This window comes from Myodes glareolus, chromosome 4 (assembly GCF_982192425.1).
Source record: "Myodes glareolus chromosome 4, mMyoGla1.1, whole genome shotgun sequence".
In the NCBI taxonomy this organism is placed as follows: Eukaryota; Metazoa; Chordata; class Mammalia; order Rodentia; family Cricetidae; genus Myodes; species Myodes glareolus.
In genome coordinates, this window is record NC_142029.1 from 74008400 (window position 1) to 74021623 (window position 13224).

Genomic DNA, 13224 nt, shown 5'->3' on the forward strand with positions numbered 1-13224 from the left:
CTCATAAAATGGGAAGTGCCCTTTCTCTTCCATTTCTTGGAAGAGTTTGTGTCAAATGGGCAGTATTTCTTCCATAAATATTTTGAGAACTTTACCTTTGAAGGCCCCTATGTGGGAAGATTTCTCATGATAATTTTGAGTCAGTGTATAGTTGCAGGGTTGCTCAGGTTAGTGAGTCTCTTTGAAGTGAGCCATGGTACTTTCTAATTCTCCAGAATTTGTCCATTCTGCTCATTATCTTCAGCTTCTTGACATGGAATTATTTACAAAGTTGCTTTGTTACTTTTCTAATTATCCGTAGAGCCTGGTAAGAAAGGGTTTTCTCAGTTCTGGCACCAATAATTTGCATTTTCTCTGTTTTAAAAAAAATTTTGTTTTCAGATTTGTTCAGAGTATGTGAAATGGCTACACACGCCTTAATCCACCAAGCCATTTCGAAGGCACATAAACAGTAAGAATTAGCAATCCTCTTAATTAGCTGATGTCCCTTATTATTATGACATGAAATTCTCTATATCAGGCAATAATTTTTGCTCTGACTTTACTTTGATTGATATTAATATAACTGCCCCAACTTTCCCTTGACCAGTACCTGCATGGTATATCTTTTCTGTCCTTTTACCTTTGTATTTGCAGTGCATTTCCTACTGCCCTTTGACGTATTCTAGAATGATTATCCACACACTTAGATCCTAGTCTGTCATCTCACTATTTCCTTTATCCTCTTCGCATGTTCTCTAACTTCCCCTTTGCTCTTTGTTTCACCTTCTGTAGATGGATGAAGTGTTTTCAGCTCATCCTTGTCGGCTTGTTTGCTATAACTCTGTCATTAGGTTGCTGGGTTGCCCTTGGGTTTAGGCTGCACATCTTCACCTTCAAGCGGTACTGTGTCGTTTCCTACGCATAGTACAGGAACCTACAGCACACAGTGTCTCTCTCCTCCATAGTACAGGAACCTACAGCACACAGTGTCTCTCTCCTCCATAGTACAGGAACCTACAGCACACATGTGTCTCTCTCCTCCCAGCCTTTATCCTATTTTTCCTGTACATTTCACATATATTCTAAACTCCATAATACATTGTAATTTTAAATTTTAATAGTCTTTTATGTTTGAAAGAAATTTAACTAATTTTTACAAATCTGTGTGTTTACTAACAAAGTTACTACCTTCCTAAGCATGCTGGGTCCCGATACAAAAGTCCACATTTCCACCCAGTATCGTTTTCTCCTTGCTTGAATGGTTTCCCTGAACAGTGTGGTTCATCTGGGGGAAGTTCCTTTAACTTTGACTTATCTGAAGATTTTATTTTGTTTTGCCTAGATTGTGTTTTGTTTCTCTTTCAATAATTTTAATGATGTCACTCCATAGTCTTCCTTCTTGCATGGTTTCTGCTGAGAAATATGCTGCCACCAACCCAAAGTGGCATGGCACCGGGTCTAGCGTGGGTCCCTTAACTACAGCATCTCCTGACTGATGGTATCATGGTGAAGAGATCTTGTGAGAGACAGATTACACCCCAAGACAGGAAGCCAGAGAACTGGGAAAAAAACTAGTAAAGGCCTCCTTCTAGGCTCACCTCCTGAAGCTCTGATGTCTTCCAACATTGCCACATTGAGAACTAGGCAGACCCACTGCATTCAAAACACAGAACTGCAATCCCCAGTCTATATCATGGTGCTCCCGAAGGCTCTAAGAGCATGACACACAGAAACCCCACAGAGCCTCGGTACAGTTTGGTGAATCTTGACACATGCATAGACATTCATACCACAGCTATTTTCAATTTTACTGGTTTTACTTTCAGTCTAGGCTGGGCTAGAGCTCACTCCTAGCAATTCTCCTGTCTCAGCACTGCCCCACTCCGTGCTGATATTACATGTGTAAGTCACTGTGCCTTTCTTCATGTCTATGTAATTCTCCTCTGTGGATATTTGACTTTTCTGCTCAGTAACAGACTAGGAGCATTGGTGTAACACTCAATCTATCCTCCACCCCCCGCGCCAGGGCACCCTCCTCAACTTTCCCCCAATCAGGCACCTCTAAAGTTGACACCTGGTACAAGACAGGCTCTCAGAACTCTTATTTGTACCACATCTACCTAGTCAAGTCCTCTCTTAATTGCTATTAAAGTAAAAATTCTCACTTAAGGTGCTGAAGCAGACATCCTGCCTCACACGCTCCTTGAGTTGCTCTATAATGACTTCCTCAGGGTGGGCTTCTCACAAGTGGGGTTCCGTGGTGAAGGGGCATGCGTTTTGCTGAAACACATTTTGATATTTAGTTTTGCAGGTAAAAATTTTCCTCTTTTAAAGATGACTTCCTTGGAAGAAATTTCTGGAACCTGACTCACAGGGTAATGAGCCATAGGAGTGTTGGAAGACTTGAGCATACCTTAGTAAGGCAAGGGTTTTGCGTCCTGACTGGGGCCTCGCTCCAGGGTTCTCTTAGCGAATCTGAGCTTTGCTGAAGGCTAGTTTTACTTGATACACTCAAGAAGGGGACAACAGTGGGGGCATTTCTCAACTCTTGAATTGGTAGCAATTGTCATCTGGGAAAAATAAAGGAGATTCATATTCCTAGGAGAACCCTCTGCCTCCTTGTTTCCTTCTGTTCATAATGGAGACTCATTATTTCCTCTTCTCTGCCTGCATGTGGGGAGCACCTGGCAGCTAGGCGGCACCTTCCTTTTTTGCCCCAAAATCTAGAATGGAGCCTGGCACGTGTCTACATCTAGCATATAATCCAAAAAGGCATATTTGCAATAATGCATATTGTTGAATGAATGAACACCTGCCGTTTGCTCTGTAGATGATGCTGACCGTATTTTATTCACATCTGTAATATGACTTAATAACCCTCATAAGCTCAAGGGTTGGCTTTAACATCTCCATTTTCAAGATAGGTACATTGAGAGTCAAGGAGGGAAGAAACTTGTCTGAAGCCACACCCTTAACATGTTGCAAGGATGACATTAGACTTTAGACATGGCCCTTTTCCCCAAGTATCACAGGGATGTTTAATATCATAGCGACATATGGCATGTAAGTCACATACATCATCTCTAAAACCAGTGGTTCGCCTTCCCCGGCTTGGAAAATAGACACTGGACTCTTGGCATCCGAAAGCTATCATATATCATTTTCCTTATGCTATTTGTTTGTTTTTAGGCAGGGTCTCATGTAGCCCAGGATGTTCTCAAACTCACTGTGTAGTCAAAGATGCCCTTGAACTCCCAAACTCCCTGCCTCAGGCCCCCAAGTTTTACGGTTACAGGTATGTGCCACCATGCCTGACTTTTAAGTAATATTCTCTAAGACTTGAGTCCAGAATAAGAATTTTAACAACTCCTCCAAGTGAGTCTCTAAGTACACCCAAGTGTTCCAATCATTGTCTCAGAGCGAGGATCCTAATACTAGAGCTTCAACTGAAACCCAGGCTGGTAGCCACACACAGGCATGGCATGCTCATATTTGTGTTGCCAAAGCATGCTGGGACTGTTCAGGGTGAGTGAGGAGGGCATTGGGCCTATCTATCACACGGAATGGTGTCACATCCTGGATATACAGAGCTGCTACCATGTGACTAGATCAACAATCTCATCTCAGATGACATTTGTCAGAAACAAGATGTCATATGCTAATTGCTCATGACACAATCACTGGATGACAACCAGAGAAATGCTGCTGGGCCGAAGGTCAAACCCTTCGGTTTGTTATTTTTGTTTATTCAAGGAATGTCCTTTGACCCTCATCTGGCTTCTGGGTCATGCTTTGGGACCAGGGATGACAAGGGCAGAAAAGGGAGTGGGAAACTTTTAAAGGCATTTTATAGCTGAAGTTACGAAAGGCTCTTTATAACTTATCGAAAGAGGAAATAGGTGGGGCCCCACCTTTTATCAAGAAACCACCGAAGAAAAATGTCAAATGTGGGTTTGGAGGTGTGTGTGTGGAAAAAACTATCGAATTAATAAGCCAACATTTCCTTCAACCGTTCTGTTTTCAGCTTAAGAAAACACACAATAATATCACCTGCTGTGTGTTTACCGTATGTAGGCGCTGTCGTGCTACACACTAGCTCATTTCACTCTTCCTACCTCCCCGAGGTGTGGACTTGATTTCATTCCCTTTCCAGATGGGTCAGTGAGGCACAGAGATGTGTCCTCTATCCAGGCCATATGACAGCAAGCCCCACAGGTTGGACTCACCCAGGCAGAGGCTGCACCCATCGCCTGTTCCCTGCTACATTTCATGTTCTCAAAGTGAAAACATGGATGTTAAAAGGGATCGTCATGTAACCATTCAGAGAAGCGTCTGTGCTATCTATTTTAAATGGTGAAGCGATAATGCTTACATTTACCGTGCACCTGTTTGGAACCCCCTAACTTACCTGTGAGCTCATTTATTTCTGAAGGCCAGAGCTGTGCTGTTGTTCTCAGCCTGTGGCAGCTGAACACTAGTCTGAACTAAAACATGCAATCCATACAAAACATGCTACATTTCAAAGGCTCATATTAAGAAAGGAAGAATACGTGGTTGGGGAGATGGACCAATTGGCAAAGTGTTCACTGTAATAAGAGCCTAAGGACCCGAGTTCTGTCCCCAAGCATAGCCTTGCTGGTCTATCCTGCCAGTTGGGGAGACAGGAGGATCCCTGGGGTCAGCCAGTCTAGCTGAATAGAAGAGCTTCTGGTTCGGTGAGAGACCCCGCCCAAAGACTAAGGTAAATATCAATTGAAAAAGACATCCAACACTGATCTCTGGCCTCCACACGGACACACACACACACACACACACACACACACACACACACACACACGAGTTAGAGGGACAAAGACAGAGGCAGAGAGATACAGAGAAAATACAAAATGTTATGTCATTTTTTTTTTCAAAATTGATTTCCTATCAAAACAGTGTTTTAGACATTTGGTTTAAAGAAAAGATAGTGAGATTCATTTCACTGGCTTGAAGTTTTGTTTTTCGCTTATAATGCAAGTACTCCGTTTTTAAGAACTGCATAGGTGGCCTATATTTGTAACTCAGGTTATATTCCTTCAGGGCAGGGCTGAGCCTGAAGATGGTTGATACCTGCCTCACTTTTCAAGTGAATGATTAGGTCACCTGCTGGGGTCAGATGGATCATAAGGGTGAAGTAGGGTGAACACACGGGCCTCTACCCATCTGACCTTCACCACGTCCTTTTCCTCTCCCCCAGGTCTCTGGTCCACACTGGGCAGGCAGCTCCTGTGCCTGACTAAGTGATGAACACGGAGTTCCAAACAGTCCCAAGTCACAAACATGCACTGGGTACCTATGATGGAAGGGGCCAGCTGCCATTGCTGGGCTCGGTGCTAAGGGACATAGGTAACAGTGATGATTTACAGAGAGCTGTCCCTCTGCCGGGCACTTGGCTAGCTACTTTACAGACATGATGACATGTTATGGTTTAATTATGAAGTGTTCCCTCCAGGGCTCCTGTATGAAGGGCTGGGTCTCATCTAGGGGCACTATTTTGGGAAGGTCTGGAAACTTTAAGAAGAAAGGTTTAGCTGGAGAGGCTAGGCCACAGGGGACATGTTCTTGGGAGATAGGTCTTGCTTCCGTCCTCTCGCTATCCACCTCTGCTTCCTGTTTGCCAGGTGGTGAGTAGCCTTGACCACACACTCTTGGTATCATTATGTTGTGCCTGATCTTGGGCGCAGACTCTTCAGGGGTGGGGCTTATGTTCTGAGACCTCTGAAATGGTGACTCCAAATAAACCTTCCCCCCTTTGTGTTAGAGACAAGAGGTCTGGCTCAGCACTGTACTTATTGCCTGCAGTGACCCTGCGAGACAGCAGCTTGTTGTCCTTGCCACAGATGGGGAAGTGAGACCCAGAGGGTTGATGGGAGGGGTGCATGGTTGACGGGTGCTGCAGCCAGGACTTAATCCTGGTTCTGCCAGAGCTGGAAGGTCTGTGCCCCTAAACCTGCCTACCCAACCCTAGAATCTGCTCAAGTCACCGTGACACAACATAGAAAGTTGCAGGTGACCTTCCGCAGGGCCAGGGCAAGGTGCATTGGAGCCCTCATGAGCTAGTTCTGCTGATAGACCAAGGAAACACACGCTAAATTAGCAACACTTCAGGCCTCGGAGCCTGACGGACCTCGGGCTGCAGACAGTGTGCTGACGGAGGGCAAGGGTGTCATGGGGTGGAGGCCTAGTATCCCTGCTTCAGAAGGAGCTTGAAGTGATGGATACTCAACACTAGCGTCTGTGTGATAGGATCTGGCTTTCTCATCGTGGCGTGAGGAAGACGCTATTGAAGGCTGAGGCTTGTGAACATCAATCCTTTCACTGTGCACAGTTGCTCCCCACTGGGTAAGCTGTTGGCTTCCCAGAGCGGTCCCCTGCTGAACAAGAAGGCACAGTTCTGTTGAAAAGAAGATTGTAGATGGGAAGGGGTGGGAGAGACGGTTTTGTGGTTAAGAGCCCTGGCTGCTCTTCCAGAGGAACTGGAAACTCTGTCCAACACCCTCAGTGGGCACCATGCATGTGATTGATGCACATACATACAAGCAAGCAAACTATCCAGCTACATGAAACATAAAAATTTGAAGAGAAAAATCTTGATGGTGCTATCGCAGGATTTTTATGGCACATGAATGGATGTGCCATTAGAGAACGCGCTGGCCTTGTCTCTCTGTGTCTTGAATTATCAGGTCTGAAGGGCTGCTCTTCTGTCCTTTCCGCAACTGTCGCCGAAGAGCTGGACAGGTAGTGTCACCTGCCAGCAGAAAGTCAGGTGCCGCGTTGTTTGGAACGGACCTGGCAGGGTGGGGTGATAGTGAGCCCGTCGGAGTAGGGTGTGGGGAGAGGTTTTTAGGGAGTTTGTGTGGTTTTAATTATTTTGATGTTTCTAATGCATTGTGTGGATCATGGGGAGAGTTCCTTGCTTTGCTTCAGGGGTGTCGGCTTTAAAACCATTAAAAGTAAAGTTCTCAGGCTTTTGGCTTGGTTGTGAATCTTTTCTCCAGAAGATTTATCTCTGAGAAGTCACAAAATCAGGGTTCAAGGTTTGACACGCTGAAAACCAGACCCCAGAGTGAGGTTAAATTGTGACGATAATGTCCCAGTGGCCACTTGCTGCTTTCTTGGTGTCCTTACTCGCCTTACCCTATTGTGGCTTTGTAACCTCAGTACTTGTGACATTTGGCCCTGCTGACTCCACTGCGGGTGTCTGTGTCGTGTATCCTAGACTAACTTCCCTGTCGCTGGCATCATGCACCAACAGAGAGGACCGTGAGAAGATAGCGTTAGAACCTAGACTAGGCTTTGACTCAGTCCACAACACCCACCACAGCCCGTCCCCTTTCCCAGATACTGACAGGGAACCCCACCGAGGGGACGAGGGGTCCGTGACTAACATACTTCCAGCTGCCAGCATGTCTCTTCTGCAGAAGCGACTGTACATCAAAGTGGGTATTGGTGGCCCACATCCTGCTTCCCACTGCTTCCCTAGCCTCTTGCCTGGGAATCAAAGTGCTTGCCTGCCGGCTCCTACTCTGAAACCGCCACATCCTCAGAAAAGATCCCCACTTCAGTCATGTGCACCCTGATTGCTTTTTTCAGAGCCCCTGACATGTCTGTGCCTGATCCTGGGGTCCCAAATTCTCCCCAGACTCCCCACCATGCTGTTTGTCTGTTTGTCTCTCCATGGAGTTAATAATTCTTCTAACAAACTTCTTACCCTCAACAACCTGCCTCAGCATCCCCTTGAACCTCACATCCAGGACTTTCAATGGCAAACAAAAACACATCTCCAGAAAATGACCCAAGTGCCTTTGGTAGAGAACTATCTGTTTACACCATCGAGTTTCTTTCAGCTCTCAGCACAGATTCACCACGATGGGAAAGAAATGAGGAAGCATTGCACAGCTGGACACTGGAGTCGGGGGATTGCAGAAGCATCCATCTCAAAGTTCATCCAAGCGTTTCACATCGTGTGCAGTTCAGGGTGCCAGGGTAGCGTCAAGCCTACCTCTCCCGCTTCACAATTCTCTGATCTTTAGCAAGTTCCATGATGCCTTCTGGACTCTCAGCTTTCAAGTGGGAACCACAGTGGTACCTTGGGCCCAGGACACCATGAGATGCCGATGCAAAGACAAATTCAGAAGGGCACAGTGGACACATTGAGGACTACATCCGGGTCAGCTGTGCTCTAGTAAGAAGCCTGGGAAAAATGGATTTCCCCGGACCTGACCACCGAACTAGCTGGAGGTGTAATGGGGAAGGGTACCTGTTTCCCAGAAAGACATGCACAGCTTGTCAGACCGCCTCACGGGACGAGACCGAATGAAGCCCAGACCAAATGAAGCCCAGGCACTCTGGCTAGGACTGTTTAGATGTGTATGTCTCTAGCCCTCTGTTTAAATTTTAATTTCACTTTAGGCTTCTGAAGTGGGCTTGAAGTGGTCACGGGACCTCTTTCTTCCTCTTCCCAATGTGGCCACAGTGAACCAATCTCCTTTTTCGACTTTTCACTCTTCATTTGGCTGTTTAAGTCGGCTTCTGGAGGGTAGGTGGCTGAACTTGACTTCTTGAGGTAGAGATTGTGACCCTGAGCTTGGTGATACTCCCTGATCCTTGAGATTCCCACGAGGTGAGTTCAGTCCCAGGCACAGAGCTGTTGTCGTGGGAGCCTCCTCAGGAGGGATTTCCAGGGGAGGCCTGTGTGAGTTCACCTCTGCACTTCTCTTTTTAAGCAGTGCTCTCTGCTCTGTTCCCTGGGTGGCAATCTCAGTTCTTCCTTTAATTCCCACCCAAAACCAAGAGAGGAACCAAATGAAAAAGGAAAAACTCCCTTGTGTAAAGTAATTTTTGTGTGTGATCCATTCACCGAATATAAAAGGCTAAGGGGAAGCCGCCACGTGACTTCTGGGAATCAAACTTGGGTCTTCTGCAAGAGAAACACATGTTCTCATCCACTAAGCCATCTCTCCAGCCTCCTCTTCGCTGTCTCCCTCTGAATCCTTCTTACCACTCAGGTCTGGCTTGGACCACCAAGTAGTTTCTTCTGCCTTTGACCAGCCACTTTATTTTCCTTTCTGGCCTCGTTATAACAGAGATCATCCATTATTTAATGTGCCAGTTGTCACCTGCCTCCCTTCACTAGACTTCTCCTGAGAGTAGGACTCTTAGCAGTCTGTGAACCCCAGGGATCCCATACCCCGAATAACCCTGGGCCACCAGGACACTAGTCACCCTGTTGTAAGGCCAGGGCTGCAAATAGCATGTTCACCTAGGCGTCCCATCTCTGGGCAGTTCAATGGATCTCTATTCCTTTGCTTCAGGTTATTTGACAATGACAGCCCCCACCACCACCACCACCTTAGCCTTTTCCTTCTGATGATAAAGTGTGCATCCTTGAGCGGGTGGCATTTTGAGGAGTGAAGACTCAAGAATTTGTGTGGCACTCAGTGCAGAGGAAGGGAAACTCATAAAGGACACAGACCTACAGGTAACACTGGAGACATAAGCCCCAGCTCAGCATTCTCGGGGACTTGAAGCCTGGCACTATTTTTCCCTGCACCTAACCTGAAAAGCGCAGGCTATCTTTAGAAAGGATGCCTTAGCGAAGTCCAGGGAAATCCCGGGAGCTGGCAGGATGATATGTTTCTTCAAGGAGATGCTCAGGGCAAAGGTCACAATGAGGATACCATAGGGGAAGGGGACTGGAAAGAGGGGTGTCTTACTGTACTGGGAGCTGGAACCTTGTGGTTACCGTGGGATGGGCGGTGGGGGCGTGAGTAGGTAAATGAGGTAAGCGGGAGGTGGGAGGCCCAGGCAGCTTTTCCGAATGATGTCACTAGGTGGCACCCTAAGACAGATGCTGCAAGGTTAGACATCAGAAAGAGCAGGCGGATTCTTCAAGTCGCTTCCCCGGAAATGACTCAGCAGGGATGACTTCAGTAGTTGGGTGTTCTTTCGCGTGAGACCCAGGCAGCACCACATCACCTCCGTACAGCCGGCGCTGGGTGCAGATGAGATGGTCTCTGTTCATTACGTGTTGTCTGCGTTCCACTCATCATCAGAGCCTGGTCAGTGCAGTGAGGGTGCCCGAGACTGATGCCTGCACATGAAACATGAAGGAGTCCGTGACACAGCGGAGAACCCCGTGACCCAGCCCAGTCCAATCCACAGTTCTAGCTCATTCTCTCCCTCCTCTGAAACGAGGCTCCCCTTAGCAACTTCGTCGTGTGCCTGGCATTTATTACAACTGCCCTACAACCCGAGGAGCTTTTTTGGAAAGTACTTATCTTATCTCCCCAGCTGCGGAATGTAGCACATGTTGGTCATGTCTGATTAATGACTTTTTCCTTATCCCCCCTCCCCCGCAGCACTCGGCATATTCCCTGGACCAATGGCATGTTTGGTAACAATCTGATGGTGACGGTGATGAGGGTGAGGATGATGGCGGCGATGGTGGTGATGATGATGAAGAATCCACAGGCCTTCTGCAATGAGTTTGTGTGCCCTGCCTAGCGAGTCCTGCACATCACAGATAGTAATAACGACGCAGTTGCTGAAGCAGGAAGGTGAAGGGGCTGGATAGGAGGCTAATCAGTAGTTCTACTTCCAGAAGGAGCCCTGTCTTGGGCAGTAAGCGGCCCAAAGAGGCCTTGAAGCAGGGCCTTCACTACCCTCATTGCTATGCCTGTGCTTCTGTTTGGAGGATTTTATCAGAGTGGTTTGGAACTTGCTAGACAAGGACTTAATCCTCACCTCTTGCTGGGCTGAAATCGGAAGGATGCAAGGCTTAAAAATTAGTAATGATACTCCCTGTTTCTTTCATGCAAGGAAGCATTCCTTGTCTGAAAGTCATTTGTCAGGCACCTCCACCTGTCACTTACTTTACTATTAGCTGAAAATGAGACAATAAACAGCCAAAGAGAACCTGGCCTCTGTCCTTGCCGAGTTTAAAATCTTTGCGCCAGCAATCAGACATGGTAGTATGTAACTGTAATCCCAGTGCTCAGAAGGTGGGGACAGGAAGATCACGAGTTCATGGTCATCTTTGGCTATATAGTTAGGGGCAGTCTGAGCTACAGCACGCTGTCTCACATAAGGAGCAAAGTTATGGCTGTGGTAAGTACTCCATGGGAGAGGTATATGATATCATGAAAGTAAGTTGTAGGAAGACGATTTAGACAAGAAAGAAGCCCTGTGCACTCCACAGAAGCAGGAAACCATGGAAACAGATGTCTGAACAAAGCAGTAGATGGCCTCAAAAGAGCACACCCCCTCCCATTCCCACCCCCTATCCCCCTCCACACTGTATACGCCTGTTGTGGAGGAAATTGACCTTGTTGCTGATGTTTGGAGATGTCCTGCCCAGAGGGAAGTTAGACAGAAGGGTTCTACACACAAAACTTAACAGCCAGGCACCCACTGGCCGTCCACAACTCGCTGGCCACCTGTCCTGTCATCTTAACTGGGAAAGACACTGTGTAGTGTGTATGAGGTGAGCAATTTGTCCCGGTTTCAGCATTGAAAGCCCCATCTTCTGGGACTGTTCTGCCTTAAACCTGACACTTCTCACCTCCTGGAACCTCCTCAGTCCTGGGCAAGCAAGGACAGTCACCTGAGTGTCTGCCCAACATTACTTCTTGGCTTCCACCTCTCTAAGGTGAACACAGGTTCTCGGGACTAAAAGCATCCTCGTCCAGGTTGGCCCTGCAGAGTGGGTGGGGAAAGGCCCAAATAACAGTGAGTTCCTTTGATTTTTTTTTTTTTGAGACAGGTCTCACTCTGTAATTCAAGCTGGTTTGAAACTTACTATGTAGCCCAGGTTAGTCTCAAACTTGAGATCCACCACCATACCTGGCCACTGGTGAGTTGCTGAATGTTGACAGATGACATTCTTTGAGGCCAGGACTAAGAACCATTGTGCTAAATAATCTAAGTGCTTTGTGGCACCTTCATGTACAGACTCCTAGTTTATTTACTGCCGGGTTCCGGGGCTAGCCTGGATTGTAGTTCCTATGGGTGACGTGACATAGTATTCTCTCTCTCTCTCTCTCTCTCTCTCTCTCTCTCTCTCTCTCGATTCTCGTTTATTCTTTCTACCTAGGAATGCAGGTATGCCCGACTCTAACTCATGCACCAGTACTCTTGTGGCCCAGTTCAGTCAGTGATGTCTCTCCTTCTGTCCCACTTCTGAGCAGGGCAGCCCCCTGACAGCCCCTCTGACACCTCCCAAGAGAAACTGGAAGAGGTCTCTGGGATGATGTCTGTGATAGCTCTGAGAGGTGACTCAGCAGTTAAGAGCACCTGTTGCTCTTTCAGAGGACTGAGTCCAGCACTTGTATCAGGAGCCGGTGAATGTGCAAATAGCACAACTGCTTTACAAAACAGTTTAATGGGTGGATGAGCTGCCTGTAACTTCAGCTTCAGGGGATTTTGCTCTACTTTTCGGCCTCAGCAAGCACCTGACCACACCCATACATATATGTATGTATATGTGTGTATGCATGTATGTACACACACACACACATTTTTTTTAAGTTCTTCCAAGACAGAGCCCAGTGCTGTGTTTGGAGTTCCTCCTTACTCTCTTCAGTGAGACATTTCTCAGTTGACCTCCGAGGTGTCGGTCCTGGGATAAAACGTGTGGTTGCTTGAAGACCCTCCTTTCGTTCTTTTTTTTTTTTTTAAAAATATTTGTTTGTTTGTTTGTTTGTTTGTTTATTATGTATACAATATTCTGTCTGTGTGTATGCCTGCTGACCAGAAGAGGGCACCAGACCTCATTACAGATGGTTGATGGTTGTGAGCCACCATGTGGTTGTTGGGAATTGAACTCAGGACCTTTGGAGGAGCGGGCAATGCTCTTAACCTCTGAGCCGTCTCTCCAGCCCCCCCCCCTTTCATTCTTGTCTAGGGGTTGGCGGTTTGGGGGTTACCGTGCTCCACACCAGACATTTACTGCCTACTATGTCCGACTAATTATATAGGGTATGATTTCTCAACCATCTCAGTGCTGCTGAGGAGTTGACTCTAATGTAGAAGAGTGCCCCAGATTCTTCTAGGGCTCCCGCCACCAAGAACTCCAAGCCTGCTTCAGTCAGCCCCTGCTTGGCAGCATAGGTAAGGCGCTTTCGTGGAACAAGGGAAGTCTTTCTGACAGAGCATACCTCAGCAGTTACATGCTGACGGTGAAAAACAAATGATCCTCACCTCACG

General features: G+C 47.0%; 1 long non-coding RNA gene across 2 annotated transcripts; it reads left to right on the plus strand.

Annotated features, from left to right (window-relative positions):
* The first annotated feature begins 9517 nt into the window (after positions 1–9517).
* Positions 9518–10935, plus strand: LOC125389047 (uncharacterized). 2 transcript variants are annotated; one of them, XR_007228380.3, is made up of 2 exons: positions 9518–10290; positions 10380–10935. It is a non-coding gene; the product is annotated as an uncharacterized LOC125389047 (long non-coding RNA). The 2 variants fall into 2 exon arrangements; XR_015001622.2 differs by having other exon boundaries at positions 9518–10079.
* The last annotated feature ends 2289 nt before the right edge of the window (positions 10936–13224 follow it).